The sequence below is a fragment of the Cupressus sempervirens genome, chromosome 5, assembly GCF_028749045.1.
Source record: "Cupressus sempervirens isolate cs-2001-9-10 chromosome 5, ASM2874904v1, whole genome shotgun sequence".
Classification (NCBI taxonomy): Eukaryota; Viridiplantae; Streptophyta; class Pinopsida; order Cupressales; family Cupressaceae; genus Cupressus; species Cupressus sempervirens.
This window is the reverse complement of record NC_143122.1, coordinates 430,194,739-430,211,544: the sequence shown is the minus strand read 5'-3', so window position 1 is coordinate 430,211,544 and position 16,806 is coordinate 430,194,739. Positions and strand designations below refer to the sequence as shown.

Genomic DNA, 16,806 nt, shown 5'->3' with positions numbered 1-16,806 from the left:
ATTTAGTAGATTTAAAGAATAACATATATTTAGATGTCCTAATATATGTATAGGTTATTATGCATATTGACCATGTGCAAAAGTGATTCTTGGACTTCCCGATTTTGCTTACTATTATGTTGAGCACGATGCAATAGAAAGCATATGAAATAAAGATCTTCTTTGACTATTTTAAAATGTTTACATCTCCTTTTACAAAGCTACCATTTTAGTACACAATGAAAATGGGTTATCGATCGCTTCTTTTTGCACTTTCTATAATCAACTCAGTAGAAGAGACACCAATTGAACTGACATGCATTTGAATTATAAAAAAATAGTGCTTGTTTCTTGATATCCATTCCGTCTTTTTAATTTTCATTATATGTTGGGATCTAGTATTGATTATAAATGATGATTTTCTTAACATCAATAAAATGATTAGGCAAGAAAAAATTGGAATGTTGTAGTTAGTTAGACCTTTGATGGGTTTTGGGTGTGGGACATCTAGTTTTTTATTTGATGGTTGGGTTTTTGTCCTAATAGTCTTTGAAAATGGGTTTGTTGGGAAATGATGATGTCTCTTCCTAAGCTCAAATAATTTCCCCTATTAGTTTAATTACATGTGTGTCACCTTTTACTATATCTATAGGCAGAGCTAACATGGCAGAGAAATTAGTGAAAAACAATGTTTAGGATTCATACTTCTCCCAAGCTCATCTACAAGACTCAAAAGTTAGAGGAACCAGCATTCAAAAAGTCAAAGAAAGCTAATTCATACCATACATTCAACAAAAAAATTCATGGGTCATTACTCATCTCAAATATTGAAGGCAAAGTTGGAAACAACACCATCTGGTATGAAAAGTGAACAACATGTAGCATCTTCCAACCACACACTTTCTATTTGAACATCTAGGAGACACAAGTATACTAAGCATTGTAAAGGAAGTGATGACATGAAGGATAAAGGATTATCAACATCAACAAGATAAAAAACATAGATGAAAAACAATAATTTTGCTGCTGATGAAAAAAATTGTGGCTCCAAGGAATTTTTTTTTTTTGAAAATCTCTGAGGAAGAGAGACACTCAGAATTTACTGCTAGTCATTGGGACAAAAGATTCATTCTTATCAGCTATAAAAAAGTTAATCAATTGGATGTAAAAGGCCTTTTGGTGGTGGAGTCTATAATTGATGTAAACACAAACAATTCTACTAACAATGTTCTTTATGACTCAAAAGTAAGTTTAGGGTCACAAATAGACAGTAATGAGATAAATAGTGTAAATCTAGAAAAATGTAATTCTGATGTTAAGTACATGGATGAACCTATACATTTAGATCCCATGGAATGTATTTATTTCATGGGTTCCTTTGAAGAGGAAGAAATTGACTTTACACAATTTCCTGGGTGGGATATTTATGGCAAAGTAGGAATCAATAGTTTGTTTGCAAAAAATTATTCAATAGAGTGTAGAAAAGTGGAAAATTAATCAATCACACATAAATCATACCTAGATTATCATCTAATATTTGGAAATTTTATATTGAAATGTCTATTTCTAGCACTCCAAATGTTTTTTTATGGGTTCTAGTCTTTTTTGGTTGTGCATAAATTTCAAAATTACACGTTGGTAACATGTCTCTAATGTTGCATCAACAAGAGAGAAATTCCCCAACACCATTTGGATGGGATACAAGTACAAAATTTTGCCTATGTGAGGGCTTTCCAAGATGCTTTCATGAAGTTATAGAGGTGTACATAGAGTGCCACCATGGCTCAGCGCTAACTAACACCTATTGCTTAGTGTCTGCAATGTTGACTGCCACTCTAATCAATCATCTACCCTTGTGACATGAGATAAAAAGAGTTAGTATAAAAACTAGCGTAGTTTTTTCTCAGATGTAAATAGAATGTGGTATTCTAATTTGATGAAAACACCTAAGTTTGGTGTGTGTGAGACACTGTAGGGTCGTAGGTAGAGCAATGGGTGAGCATGATGATGAAACCATAATAGATATAAAATGACTAAATATCTATAATTCACTTGCATTAGAAATTTTATCTAGGGTATCCAATATACATTAGCGTTACATCAAAAAGTGAGGTGTTTACGGCACTGGGAAGCACTGGCCCTAGGAAATGATAAGTCATCTTGTGTTCAAATGACGAGGCAATTTGTCAAGGATTATTTGTTTTTATGATATGAATTGTATTATAAATCCATGGGACAATGCACAGAATTAAGGAATTTTGATGTATGATATTGTGTTCAAATGATGAGGCAATTTGTCAAGAATAATAGTTATTTTTTATGATACGAATTGCATTATGAATCCAGAGGACAATGCACCAGATTGAAGAATATTGATGTATGATACAACTATATCTTGAGGATAACTGTTGTATTCTGGCTGAATGGAACATGAATTAATGAATTTTTTTATTATAAACAAAATACATACACAAAATTTCTGAATACAATAGTTTGTGTCCAATAGAAATATGCATATACATAAAAATTAATAAATACAAGAATTCACCACTCAACTAATGCATGAAAATTAATTTCAGAATTCACCAACTTGGCCAAATGAAATTGCATAAATACGTAGGGTTGTTGAGCTATCAAAGGTCATTCTACAAGCTGATCCACCACTACCTCACACCCATTGGGGAACTACAACCTTTGTATTGTCAACTATTTAACAATTTAGTTCAGGTATGAATTGCAACCTCTATATTGTCAACTATTTCACAATTTAGTTTAGGTGCAAACTGCAACCTCTCTATTGTCAACTATCTTAAATTTAGTTCCCAACATTAATTGGAGATACCTATTGTTGTTTTAGTATGAATGCTCTATTGTAGTTTAGAAACCATTGTTGTTGTATTAAAAATATCAACATCAATAATTTATGAACCACAAAAAATTTATTGAAAATATTAGCATTTCAGCAAAGCCACAATGCTTATACCCTTCTAAAAATGTTAAAGACAAACATTCATTAGATTTTATTTAATAGGCTAGCTGGTACACATACTGTTATAAACTCCTAGAGTAATTCTCATTTATATCCCATCGTAGACCCAAAACTAAGATTGACTTGCAGCTAAGAATGATTTTCAATGTGTATGGATAATCAAGTGGCTTATGAAACTCATAAATTTAGATACAAGTTTTGTTCAAATCTCACACCTTCCTTTCTTCCTTGCATCACGAGACAACCACTAGCATGCCTAGTGGCCATAAGACAATATGCATACCATTCTTATTAAATAATATAAAATAAACAGAACACATGCATATAGATTGTGCCATTCATTACTATTGATGTATGTGTTGAGAGCTCCCTTTGTGCCATTCATTACTATTGATGTAAAATTATTTTCAATGCAAGAGATGCAATATGAATATTGCATATTTTTGAGCTTCAAGCATTGTTGGAGGTAACTGAAACAACAAGCAAGATATAAACAAAATGAGTTTATTGCAAAGGCTTTACAATTTATTAGTTTGTCAGCTGGGGTTAGGCTTCAATGTGATATAGGGTTATCTTTAGGTTTGATTAGGTTTCAAATAAATTATGCTCTTTAGAAAAGGTATTTTTGGCATATATTACATAGTATTTTAAGGATAGGTAATGCTAAGCATGACATGTCATATGAGTCTAGTAAGGCTTAGGATTGATGTCTATCACAATGAAGGGGTCAATTAGGATACAAAGTTGTTCATAGGGGAAATGTAAGGGACTGATGGGGTCTGGCTGAAAAATCATGTTAATGCTTGTAGAATCTCTACTATAACTTCCACGACCAATGAATCTTGAGTAGTGAACTATAAAAACTAGTAATGCACACCTGCTTTAATAATTTGATCCACGAACAACTAGAAGAATTTAATGCCTAAATGAACAGTTCCATTCTGCCAAGGCCAAGACTTAGATGCTGTAATGGACATAATATATTCAAACACAATAATATGATAACTTTTAGGTCTAGAATGGTTTGCAATATGTTCGGAAGGGTTTTGATTTTTTTGAGGATTTTGAAATATCTATGGGCTAGGATGTTTTGATATAGTTTGAGTTTTAAAAACTGTAGTTTGTTCGTAAATGAATCAAATGATTATTTCATTTCTATGTTCTTGACTAGTTTAGGGATAGCAATTTTTGATAGATGTAGGGTGTAAAGCTTTTAGTAAGTGGATAAAGTTTATTTTTTGAATAAATATGGAGATTCAATTTTTCAAAAAAAGTTCTAGGATTTTTGCAAATCTAGGAATTGAAATGTTTTCGAAGTTTAAGTTTTTAGATTGTTTTGTTGTTTTTTTAAATTTCTAATTCATTTAGAAAATTAGAGCACGTTGATAAGTTTACCTTGTTTTTGTACAGGTAACAAGGCATCATGGTTGACAACTTATAGGGGCACAATTCCCACTTTCTTGCAGCGTTCCTACATTCCTCCTGAAACTGTAATGCCCCGCTAGGGAACCCAAAAGAAATTAACCTAAAGTTTCACTAAGTTTGCCAAACATTTTTTTTTGAAGGAGTTATAACTTAACAACAACATGAATAATATAGCGGAAGCAATAGCATACACATAAGCACATAACATAAAACATATTACAATTCTTAAGGGTCCCATGACGTTGAATCACATTTAAGTTTAATTAATACTAAAAACCAATATACAACACATCCACATTAAAGAATAACTACAAGTAAAAATCCATTGAAATAATATACAATTATCTTGAATGCCACTTGACAATAATCATAATGCACAATCATCCACTGTATAGGTCATAGGGTATGAAAGGCTGAAAGAATATACATCATAAAAATAGATTACATCATCTCGTAAGATCTACTATATCAAATACAATACAATCTAGTACAACCATCCATCATAGTATATAAGAGAAAAATGAAAGAGAGTATAGAACAAGGAACTCCAGCCACGGCATCGAACTATCGGATCTCAATGATAAAAGTAAAAAGCACTACCACCCGACCTCGTGGTAACCCGAAAAGGGTCCATTCACACTGTGCTGAGGAGATAGTCTCAAGTTCCAAACATGATAATGATCCCAAAAGTCAAAATCAGCATCTAGGTCAAGGAAAACCTAAAAGCAATCTAACTCAAGGTACTAAGACACAAATGACATCTAAACCTAGAGGCAACAATGACATGTAGGAAATCTACTATGTAAGTGTGGAAGTGTCATCACATGAGCCAACTCTAAGGTTACCCAGGCAACCTGATTAAACTCAACCCCCCTAGTGACTCTATGCAACACTAGTATTCTTTCGTACTGACAAGACATACTAACAAAGCAAGGTTGCAAATAAGCATCCTCTCTGCTCACATCCTAGCTTGTACTAGCACTCGAGGCATGGGTGAGGAATAATAATGATTCTTATTAATTCATTTTACTCTCATTTAATGTAGTTTTATCACTTATTAAAACAACTTGCAATGGGTTATCGATAGCCTCTTTAGAGCCTCGGCCTTCATTGCAAGCCACTTTCCAACATGGCATACATATAATCTACCCTAAGCTTAGTAAAAGTAGTAGGTCTCATATGACCATAAATCACACATCAATTCTCAAATAAACAACTAAAAAGTACTAAAAACATCATTGATCAAAATCATAGGTTTCACCAATACGATCATCCTAATAGGATTGATGCAAAATCAAGTACACATATACAAAACCACGACATCACCTAAAAACCATAACTCATAATCACCTTAGTCCTATACAAGCAATTCGGAAGCAATCCAAAGATAATTGATCGAAGAATCAAAGGTTATATTAGAAAAGTCACACCATTCACCTTAGTTCCACAGATGAACACTAGAAAGAAATAACCACCAACAGATCAAACTCATCATACAAACACGCAACACATCACTAAGGTTGGGTATAAAAGATCGTATACAAAACATCATCATGACATCACAGAACAAACCTCCAAGCCTCTGGTAAACATCCTGATCTGGTCAAAGAACTAAATCAACCCCAAACCCAACACACAAGAAAACATACAATTGACAGTGTAGTTTGATAGTTTTAGTTTGGTTTTGAAAACACATAGTTTGAGTTAACAGTAAGGTTCATGTTTTTTTTCGTTTTCAAGCACAAGATTTGATATACAAGTAGGGTTTCAATTTTCGTCTTTTCAAAGTATCAAGTTTTCTAAGGTTTTCATATTATCAAAAGATGTAATAGTTTTCCTTTTAATAATATAAATCATTTTCATTTTAAAATTACACAGTCGAGCAAAACCCGAGTTTATCAATTAACCATTCACAATTTACAGTTTTAATTCATTTTAATAATTATTTAATTAAATACTTTAATTAAATATTATCAAAATTCAATTATCATCAATTTATTAATGATTATAATTATTTATTTTAAATTATTAATAAACAATTAATCTATCAATAAAATAATACTCATTAATAATATAATATTATTAATAACATTTAATAATTTAAAAGTCATTAATATTTAATATATTAAATAATATTAAATAAAATTAATATTAATAAAAAAAAAATTTAAAAACTATTTAAAAAATGCTAACCTATGTATGTTTTAAGCCTGTTGGCTAGGAGGCGTTGCCACGGTACGCCACAACAGCAGCAACAGTCGCATACTGCCATAAGGCAGTACTTATTGCTACGACAACAATAGACTATTGTGCAACCTGCCTTTGCAGCCGTAGGGGTGGGTGCGGGATTGGTGGCCCCTCCCACCTTCAAACTTATCATTTTTTTATAAAATATTTTGTTTTACAAAACAAAACAAACCCAAAACAAACTCACCCTAATTTATTTTTATATTTAATAATGTAATTACATAGTGATTACAAATTACAGTGTATGTATATATATATATATATATATATATATATATATATATATATATATATATATATGTACATATGTATATACATATGTATGTATGTATGTATGTATATATGTATATATGTATGTATGTATATACATATGTATATACATACATATATATACATATATATATATATATATATACATATATATATATATATATATATATATATATATATATATATATATATATATATATATATATATATATATATGTATGTATATGTATATGTATATGTATATGTATATGTATATGTATATGTATATGCATAAACCTAGTATAGAAACCCAGATTAATCAGTCAAAATTGATAAAGGAACTTAGTTTTGATTTCAAAACCCACATTCTGATTTTAACAAGTCCATAACAAATCACCCAATTTAAAGTGAATGAGGGTTTCCAATCTCAAATTAACAATCCATATATAGATGATTTCAAAATGAAGAACAATGAATTCACCTACAAGGGTTTCAATTTAATTAATTTGTTCACAGATGAAATCAAGAACAAAGAAATAATAAATTTCAACACAAGGGTTTCAACCAAATCTAGAATTCTGAAAACAGATATATCCCAACATGAAGAAGATAGGAATTCAAAGAATAAAAAATCATTGTACAAATAAACCCACAAGATTCTACCTAAATCTGATGCTAATACGACAACGCACAAAGCACACAAGTATTTCCCTTTCTTTCTAAAAACCCCCTTCTCTGAAATTGCTCTTCCAAAATCTGGATATTGCAAAAATGAGCTCAAGATCTCTGATAAAGAGTTCTCCCCTAAATTTAAGACTTCGATTGTGCAATCACACGGGGAAGAGTTGTTGATCTTTATCTTTATTATTTAACTATATCTTGATTTTCATACACAACCTTTTTGCCATTTAATTAAAATATCTTTTATATATATATATATATATATATATATATATATATATATATATATATATATATATATATATATATATATATATATATATATATATATATATATATATACTTGAGATGTTTTTGATAAAAATATTTATTAAGTAATAATAATATTTAGTATTTATTTAAAAATAAACTCCTAAATATATTATTATTAAATTAAATTAATATTATTAGTCCCAAAATTAGACTTTAATTAAATCTTTAAATTTAATTCTTTTATTTAATTAATTTTTCAATTAATTAAATATAATTAAATCTCAAATTTTTCTTATAAAATTTTTATTAAATTAAATCATTAATTATTCTTTTAATTTGTTATAACAGAAACTAATCACTTACCCACAAGATTGAAATGAAACCCCTAATAAAGTAAAAAGACTAGATCAAACTCAAGGGTTAAAATCACAAATTTACGTCACTTGATGAATTCAGCAGGGTAGACAACTTAGATAACTTGTCCTACTTTTTAGGACAATTGGCTTAAGTTTAGGATTTGGACTCAAGAATTATCTCCTCTCTTTTACCATTAAGATACTGCGATAGGGTACACTCATCCTGGCAATTCAGGGAAGTCACAATACCCGGTACCTGCAATCTGCATAGAATCCATGCATGTATATACACATATATTCTAAACTAAACAAGCAATGGCGGAAAGTGGTGCATCGTGTAGATCCTGACTAGCAGGTGATTATGACTCCCTCCCTCAATCATATTAGAAACATCATACATAAAATGAAACATACAGGTACACCATACACATGCAAGTATGAGATAAGTAACCATAGAAAACACATATAAATAATTCATCTAACTATCATAATGAAATAATTGGAGTCACTGTATACAATCATCATCGAAGAATAATCATGTATACATTAAACAACTAGTACCAAAGTAACTCATCCTATAATCAACTGAGTATGAAACAATATCCAACAATCTAAAAATCAAATACCACTAAACATCAAACATAATCATAAAGCTGACCTAACAGAGTTAGACAATAATTGAAATGTCCCTTTTCTGATTTTGCATGATATTTCAAGCCTCAAATCAGATCTTTAAAATCAAACAACTAATATCCCAAAGATCCACCAAATTTCTCAAGAAACCCCAAATCGGGTATGCTGAAAATAGTGCTAAAAGCTTCACAACTTCACAAATTATTAATAAATCTGAAAATAGAATTTTTTACAAAAATTTCAGCAGCATAACAGCTTACAAATTGACATTTCCAGATCCGTATAGCCTTTACACAACAGCTCAAAAATGTAGGACAAAAACTATGCTCATCAGGCTCCCGAATTAGCACAAAATATGCTCGAAAACACCACAAAAATACTAATAATCTATCTCAGAAGTTTAATCACGTCCCAATACATATATTCAGCTCTATTTTAACATTTAAAAGTCTGATATACAACAGCAACCCAAACTGATATGAAATACTCAACTGAAAACACCAAACTCATACAAAAAACACACCAAAAAACTCACAAATCTGCACTGTTTAGCACAAAGGCAAACTCTGTATGAGCATGCACATGGAATGGCTTCAAACTCCCGTCCTTAGCCTTCCTGGAAACCTGCAAACTCCCGTTCTTGGGTCTCCTTCTCCACAGGTTTGGCAACCTCTGAAGAACAACAAGAAAATTAGCAAAAATCAAGTTCTGAAATGAGCCCAAAATGCCTCCAAAACCCCTTAAAAGAGGGCATAACTATAACTCACGTCCAAGAGAGGTTAATGAAACATATTTTAATAATAATTTTCATTTATTAGTCCAACGGTTTCCAAAGATTAACCCCCTTTTTCCGAAACTTCACTTTCTTGGGCCTGCCTGCCTTAGCAAAGATTATTATTTTTTAATTATTTGAAAAGGTGACATGACAAGTCCTCCCCTCCCAAACATTGCTTGTCCTCAAGCAATGGCTGAACAATAAATCAATCAATCCACCTGGATCCCAAATGTAGTCATGAACTATACTACTACCAATTAACACAGGCTCCTGCAATATCCTCTGCAATATGACCAAGACGAATCCATAATCAAACTGACAATTATAGCTCAACCAAACTCCAAAATCACCACTATCACAGTCAAAAACCCATGAGACACAAACTCTTAGAACATTAGAACCCAAGTAAAGTGGACAAATCAAACTGCCAACACCATAAATACCATCAACGCATCCCACTGGCCTATACAGAATGTATAATCCAACTCTGCAACAATGGTGAATGCTCTCAAATGAAACTATACCAAGTATGGAGAATCCACACACTGTACAACTCCTACGGTCAACACAACTCTGTAGATCATCTGCCACTGTCTCATAACCACAACTCCCATGCACCCCTGATGGTGAAAAGCCATCACAAGATAAACAACAAGAAATGGAACCCAAACCAAATTTTCCTGCCATCAACTCCTCAACACAAGGATCATTTGCTAATTGATGTACATGCCCTGCTAAAGTATCACTCCAAAACTCCTGCTCTAAGTCATGTATTATCAAGCTATCAATTGCAGGACCTATCGCCATGTCGTGCCCATCACAACTCTCATCCTGAGGCATCAAACTCACAGTGTAATGCCGATAGAATGCGCCAATCTCAGTCAGTGGCTCATATTGTAATCCAGATGAACTAACTGCAATTGATCATTAACCATGTTGGAATTGACTACTAACTCTGAAGATATCACCAAGGGAGTAGTATTACTAGTAGGAACCATGCCAACTGTCGATTCACCAACATCACACATGATCTTTGATACATCTCTAGTCTCTGTGCCATCAGTACTAGAGGCCACCACCATGTCAGGCATACAACAATCTGCTACAACACCCAACTCAACTGAACTTGACTCTAGTGGGAATGAACCTGATATGCCAATGTTAGTATCAAGGATGGATGCATCCCCATCTCCACTGTCTCTGACAATCTCGGCCATGGACATCATTGAATCACCAAACACCATAGCTTGTGACTGTATAGAATCAGGTAAAGACTGTAGTCGCTCTAACTCCATGGTCACCTTAGCCAAATGAAACTGTGACTCCTTGAAAGCCAACTGTGTACTCTCAAGAATCTTAGAAGTCACCTCAAGCTGCTCAGTAAGCTCACTCACCTCATCTTCCTTGGCCAACAATGCATCATATGCTGTACTACCCCACTCCATAAGATAATCTCTATTGGCTACCAACTGCATATAATTCTGTCTCAAAATCCGAATAGCCTCCCATAAAGAGTGGATCTCTATCAAGGAAAGATAACTTCCTTCCTGCTCATCACTAGTAGGAGAACCCCATCCATAAATTGCTAACAACTGACGAGCAGCATCAAAATGTTGGCAAGTGATAGCAATGTCTCGGTCACTAACTCTCAACTGATTAGACACATGATGGCACTGGCTTGACTGTCTCCTACAAACCTCCTCTGATGCACTGTCTAAAGGAGTATAATCAAAGTCACTAGTCTCTAGAGTATTACAATCCATATCCTGTGAATCAAATCTAAAGCTCATATCAACATATGAAGTATCAAAAACATTAGCACTGCTGTCCAACTCCTCTGCACCCAAGGAAACTAAGTTTTCAAAACTGCCCACTGTAGCCTCCTGGATGTCATCAATGCCAATATGATCCTGGGACTCATCTGTACACACTGCCAAATATGAAAGATCATCAACACATTCCAGCAAATATGGTCGACTGGATATATGAACAAAGCCCAACATCGGTGTATAAAAACTAATACCAACATTAGACAAGATACTGGCACAAGAAAAGACAACTCCATGTAATCTGCTAATCAAATCCATGATAGCACCCAAACAAACACTGCTACCAAAAAGTGTTAAAGATCTCCAGTCAACTGAATCCCAAATGCCAATATAGCAATCTCGAGTCCATATCCGTAAACTAGAATCAACTGGTAACTCAAGAAAACTCCTCACCCAAGTAATATGACCAATACCAACTAACTTCACATACCTGTCATGATGAGATAATGAATTCACAATACTATCTTTGTTCACCTCCAGCTGGCTGGACAAATCATGTGAAGTACTACCAGCCTCAACCTCATGTGGTGAAGCATCTAACAGTGCCTGGTACTCTTTCTCAGCAAAATCATGAATGCTCAATGTCTGCTCATCTCTACCAGGTATCTCACCATCCTGCACAACAACATCCTCATAATCATCATCTGAACCCACTACACTGTAGTCACTGCCTATTGTAACTATACCATCCTGAATACCTGTAGCATCACCCTTTGATGACCTGTAAACAATTGTCTCAATTTGAGTATCAAGTTGACGATTACTATCAATTTGTGTAATATCCTTTCCCACCACCTCCTGTGGCAGAGTAGAATCTGAGACCTCTACCTGGCTATCAGCTAGTTTCTCAAACTCTTCATGCAAGTTCTTGGTAATTGTGTCATTTGCCCTGTGAGAAAATCTGCCAAATAGAAATCCAGTCAACTTATCCACCTTAGCTGGGTCAGACAACATGTCATTCATTATACGGTGGTGCTCAATCAACTGTTCAGACATGTCATGGCTTATTTTCATAAGTTTATCTCGAATGTCTAAATAACCATCCTTTCTACTGTTTTGACTCTGGATATCAATTGTCCAAGATCGTGTCCTCTGAGACTCTGTACTATACCTGTCCATTCTGGATAAAGTAGAGTGTAACCCCAATAGGATATAACTTCTTCAAACACCAAGAACTAACATGCAAATGATTAGAAGTAGCATGCAACCATAAAATTTTTCATGTAGCTGATTAGAAGCAACATGCAATCATCAATGATGACATGCAAGATCTGGGTAGTTGTCAAAAATGCAAGATCTGGGTAGTTGTCAAAATTGACATGCAAGATCTGGGTAGTTGTCAAAACTGACGTGCAAACTTCTACAACCACCAAATTCACCAAGAACTAACATGCAAATGATTAGAAGTAGCATGCAACCATAAATTTTTTCATGCAACTGATTAGAAGCAACATGCAATCATCAATTATGACATGCAAGATCTGGGTAGTTGTCAAAAATGCAAGATCTGGGTAGTTGTCAAAACTGACATGCAAGATCTGGGTAGTTGTCAAAACTGACATGCAAACTTCTACAACCACCAAATTCACCAAGAACTAACCATGCAAATGATTAGAAGTAGCGTGCAACCATAAATTTTGACATGCAGCTGATTAGAAGCAACATGCAACCATAAATTATGACATGCAAGATTTGGGTAGTTCTAAAAACTGAAATGCAAGATCTGGGTAGTTGTCAAAACTGACCTGCAAACTTCTACAAACCCTCAGGCTGGCAAGATCATGGCTCTGATACCACTGAAATGTCCCTTTTCTGATTTTGCATGATATTTCAAGCCTCAAATCAGATCTTTAAAATCAAACAACTAATATCCCAAAGATCCACCAAATTTCTCAAGAAACCCCAAATCGGGTATGCTGAAAAATAGTGCTAAAAGCTTCACAACTTCACAAATTATTAATAAATCTGAAAATAGAATTTTTTACAAAAATTTCAGTAGCATAACAGCCTACAAATTGACATTTCCAGATCCGTATAGCCTTTACACAACAGCTCAAAAATGTAGGACAAAAACTATGCTCATCAGGCTCCCGAATTAGCACAAAGTATGCCCGGAAACACCACAAAAATACTAATAATCTATCTCAGAAGTTTAATCACGTCCCAATACATATATTCAGCTCTATTTTAACATTTAAAAGTCTGATATACAGCAGCAACCCAAACTGATGTGAAATACTCAACTGAAAACACCAAACTCATACAAAAAACACCCAAAAACCCACAAATCTACACTGTTTAGCACAAAGGCAAACTCTGTATGAGCATGCACATGGAATGGCTTCAAACTCCCGTCCTTAGCCTTCTTGGAAACCTGCAAACTCCCGTTCTTGGGTCTCCTTCTCCACAGGTTTGGCAACCTCTGAAGAACAACAAAAAAATTAGCAAAAATCAAGTTCTGGAATGAGCCCAAAATGCCTCCAAAACCCCTTAAAAGAGGGCATAACTGTAACTCACGTCCAAGAGAGGTTAATGAAACATATTTTAATAATAATTTTCATTTATTAGTCCAACGGTTTCCAAAGATTAACCCCCTTTTTCCGAAACTTCACTTTCTTGGGCCTGCCTGCCTTAGCAAAGATTATTATTTTTTAATTATTTGAAAAGGGGACATGACAATAATATAAAAAGTCAACTAGGGGTAGGCATTATAAAATCCACGAAGGCCACAACTACAAAGGAGATATTGTCAAAACTTGAATCACACTAGGTTCTGCTTAAAGAAGTTGTTATGGAGCTACATGAGATGCAAAAAATTGAACAAGAAAAGTAGAGGATTTCCCAAGATATTGCCTCCAAGGATTCTGCAATGCGTTTCTTCGTAAGAAAATTGAAAGATGCCCAACATGGGAGCTACAAGATAGGAAAGCGAGCCAAAAAATAGAGTCAAGTGTAGATGATCTTGTGGGTCTTAGTGATTTGAAAGTGTCTGAGATTAACATCTATGCCCATCGAATAAGCTACACAACATTTGCACCTCCAGAATTTGCTTTTGGGCAAGCTCCACTCAGGGGATGCAATACCACTTGCTCTTGAGGAGGAGAAAATGAGAGCCTCTCTATTGTATCAATTTGTAGACTTTGATGTTGGAATTCCTAAAGAAGCAAGCACAAAGGCATTGCTTGTTGCAATTTTGGAGTCGTTGCCTCCAAAGACAATGACTAACAATCCTATGTTACTAGAGGTCATACCCAGTGTGCTTGATCAACAATTTTTTTTTTAAAACAAATTTAATATTATGGAAACTTAGTAACATTTAACCATTCAACATATTACATCTCCAAAGAAAAGTCACAAATTTACTGCTAGAAGTAGTAATTTAGAACTTCTAGGTGGATCACTTCCAAAGGAAAAATAAATATCAACATAGTTCATTAAGGCATATTTCCATTTAAGAAGACCATCTTGTGTGTGTCAAATATACGTGTTGTCTTAACCTTGCAAAATATGTCATATCAACCAAAAAAATCATATAGAACCAAAGTAATGAAAATACCTTATGCTTTAAATATACCTAGTTTATATAGGATGTATTTTATGAATGAAAATTAGACAAGTTATGTGTGCTTAAAAATGGTTTTATTTATGAGAAGAAATTCCCATAATTGAATTGAACAACTATGAAGGGATTGGGGTTACCAAAAAGAAACTTGTCCAAAGAATTTCCAGCTTAGGGTTTGATGATTCAATGTAAGCCTTTATTTGTTAAGATTTTTTTATGATAAATTCAATACCACATGACTTACCTAATTTTGAAAGCAAGTGGTCATGTATATCTTGTTAATCTAATCGAAGATAAGCTCGTGCAGGGCATCAAGGGATTAGAATAAAAAAACTTTAAAATAAACTCCAAATTAATTAGGTGTGACAAATTAGGGTGAACATACTTTGGTCTATAACACATTTGTCTTGGCAAATCTACTTTTATGCTCAATATGCCTACAAGTTTCACACTTTATTTTTCATTGTACTAAACTATCATTAGTGTCTATGGTATAACTATTATATTGTAAGCATCATTTTTGTAAAGCATAAAAGATTTTATAATCTGAGATTTTTTATACTCGTAAACAAGCATGGTTTTTGAATATTTCTTATGAATAGCAAGCACTAGTTTGAATTGTCTCTGGAACAATCCATGATCAACCTCTAACCTAAACCCAAAGAGAAGCTCTTAAAGAGCGACATGAATTGCTAAGCTGAATGGCTGCCTAGCCTTATTTTGATGAGTTTGTGAGCATGGAAGAAAGAAAGGGAAATGAGCAAAGGGATCTAATGTTCGAATGATGATAAGATGACCACAAAAGTTAGGGAAACTATCAACATGCCCATTTCAAACCCCATTACAACCAGCATTCCAAGCAACATTGACTATATTATGATGCCTATGATTATGACTAGAAATATGGCCAATAGCTTCCAAGCATTATTTGCTACGCCCATAGGGCAGGTACAAGATACAAAATCACACCCATTATGATCGAAGCTCTCAGGGGTTTGAGAGTCGCTCCTTACCATGATTTCAGAGCTTTCATTGGAGGAGTCACCACAGTTGTGGTGACTTGTTGATCCTATAGAGTCCTAGAAGAGATGAGCCATTCAATAGTCGAGTCTACCACCAAGTAAAACAAAGAAGATTGTAATGATGTGTATAGATTTAGACCTCAGAATGAGGGTTTTTCTAGTAGCGTGAGATGAAAGATAAACATATGAGTACCAGTTGTGGATGGAGCTCCTAGAGCTATGGAAGCCATTTTTCTCACCATCCTATAACCTGCTTATCGGTATGGTACAATATTTCTTAGCGAGTGATAGTGATATTTCATATTGCAGACGGTAATGGTGGAGTTCTTTATTGTGGAGGGTTTTAGACTTCATATTTTCTTTTATCGAGATGCTTTCCTCTAGCAAGAATATTTTTCATGAACATTATAGAGTATTAGCAGTTTGCAATAGTGTGATGCTTTTTTGCTTTTGGCTTCCACATAAATGCCCCTTTTCGATAGTAGTTCAACAAACTCAACTCTATGTGAATAGACTGTCACACTCTTTAAAATGATAACCCTATTCATCATTGCTTTCAAGATCTGCACCCTTATTGAGGAGAGCCTTAACTAATTTGATATCCTTTGAAGGCAGTGCGATTAACCATAGTCCTCTTATGTTGATCTTTACCATTAATGGTCACCTCATACTCAAGGAAGCATTTGACGCTTTGCAAATCTTGATGGGGATGATAGTTGGGGCAATCTATTAATATTATCAGATTTCTACAATCTATAAATTCTTTTTTTTCATTAGATTATATGTATCATATTAAAACATAATAGA

General features: G+C 33.7%; 1 pseudogene; it reads left to right on the top strand.

Moving 5' to 3' along the window:
- The first annotated feature begins 1,970 nt into the window (after positions 1–1,970).
- LOC149556631 (mediator of RNA polymerase II transcription subunit 4 pseudogene) lies at positions 1,971–14,698 on the top strand (annotated as a pseudogene).
- The last annotated feature ends 2,108 nt before the right edge of the window (positions 14,699–16,806 follow it).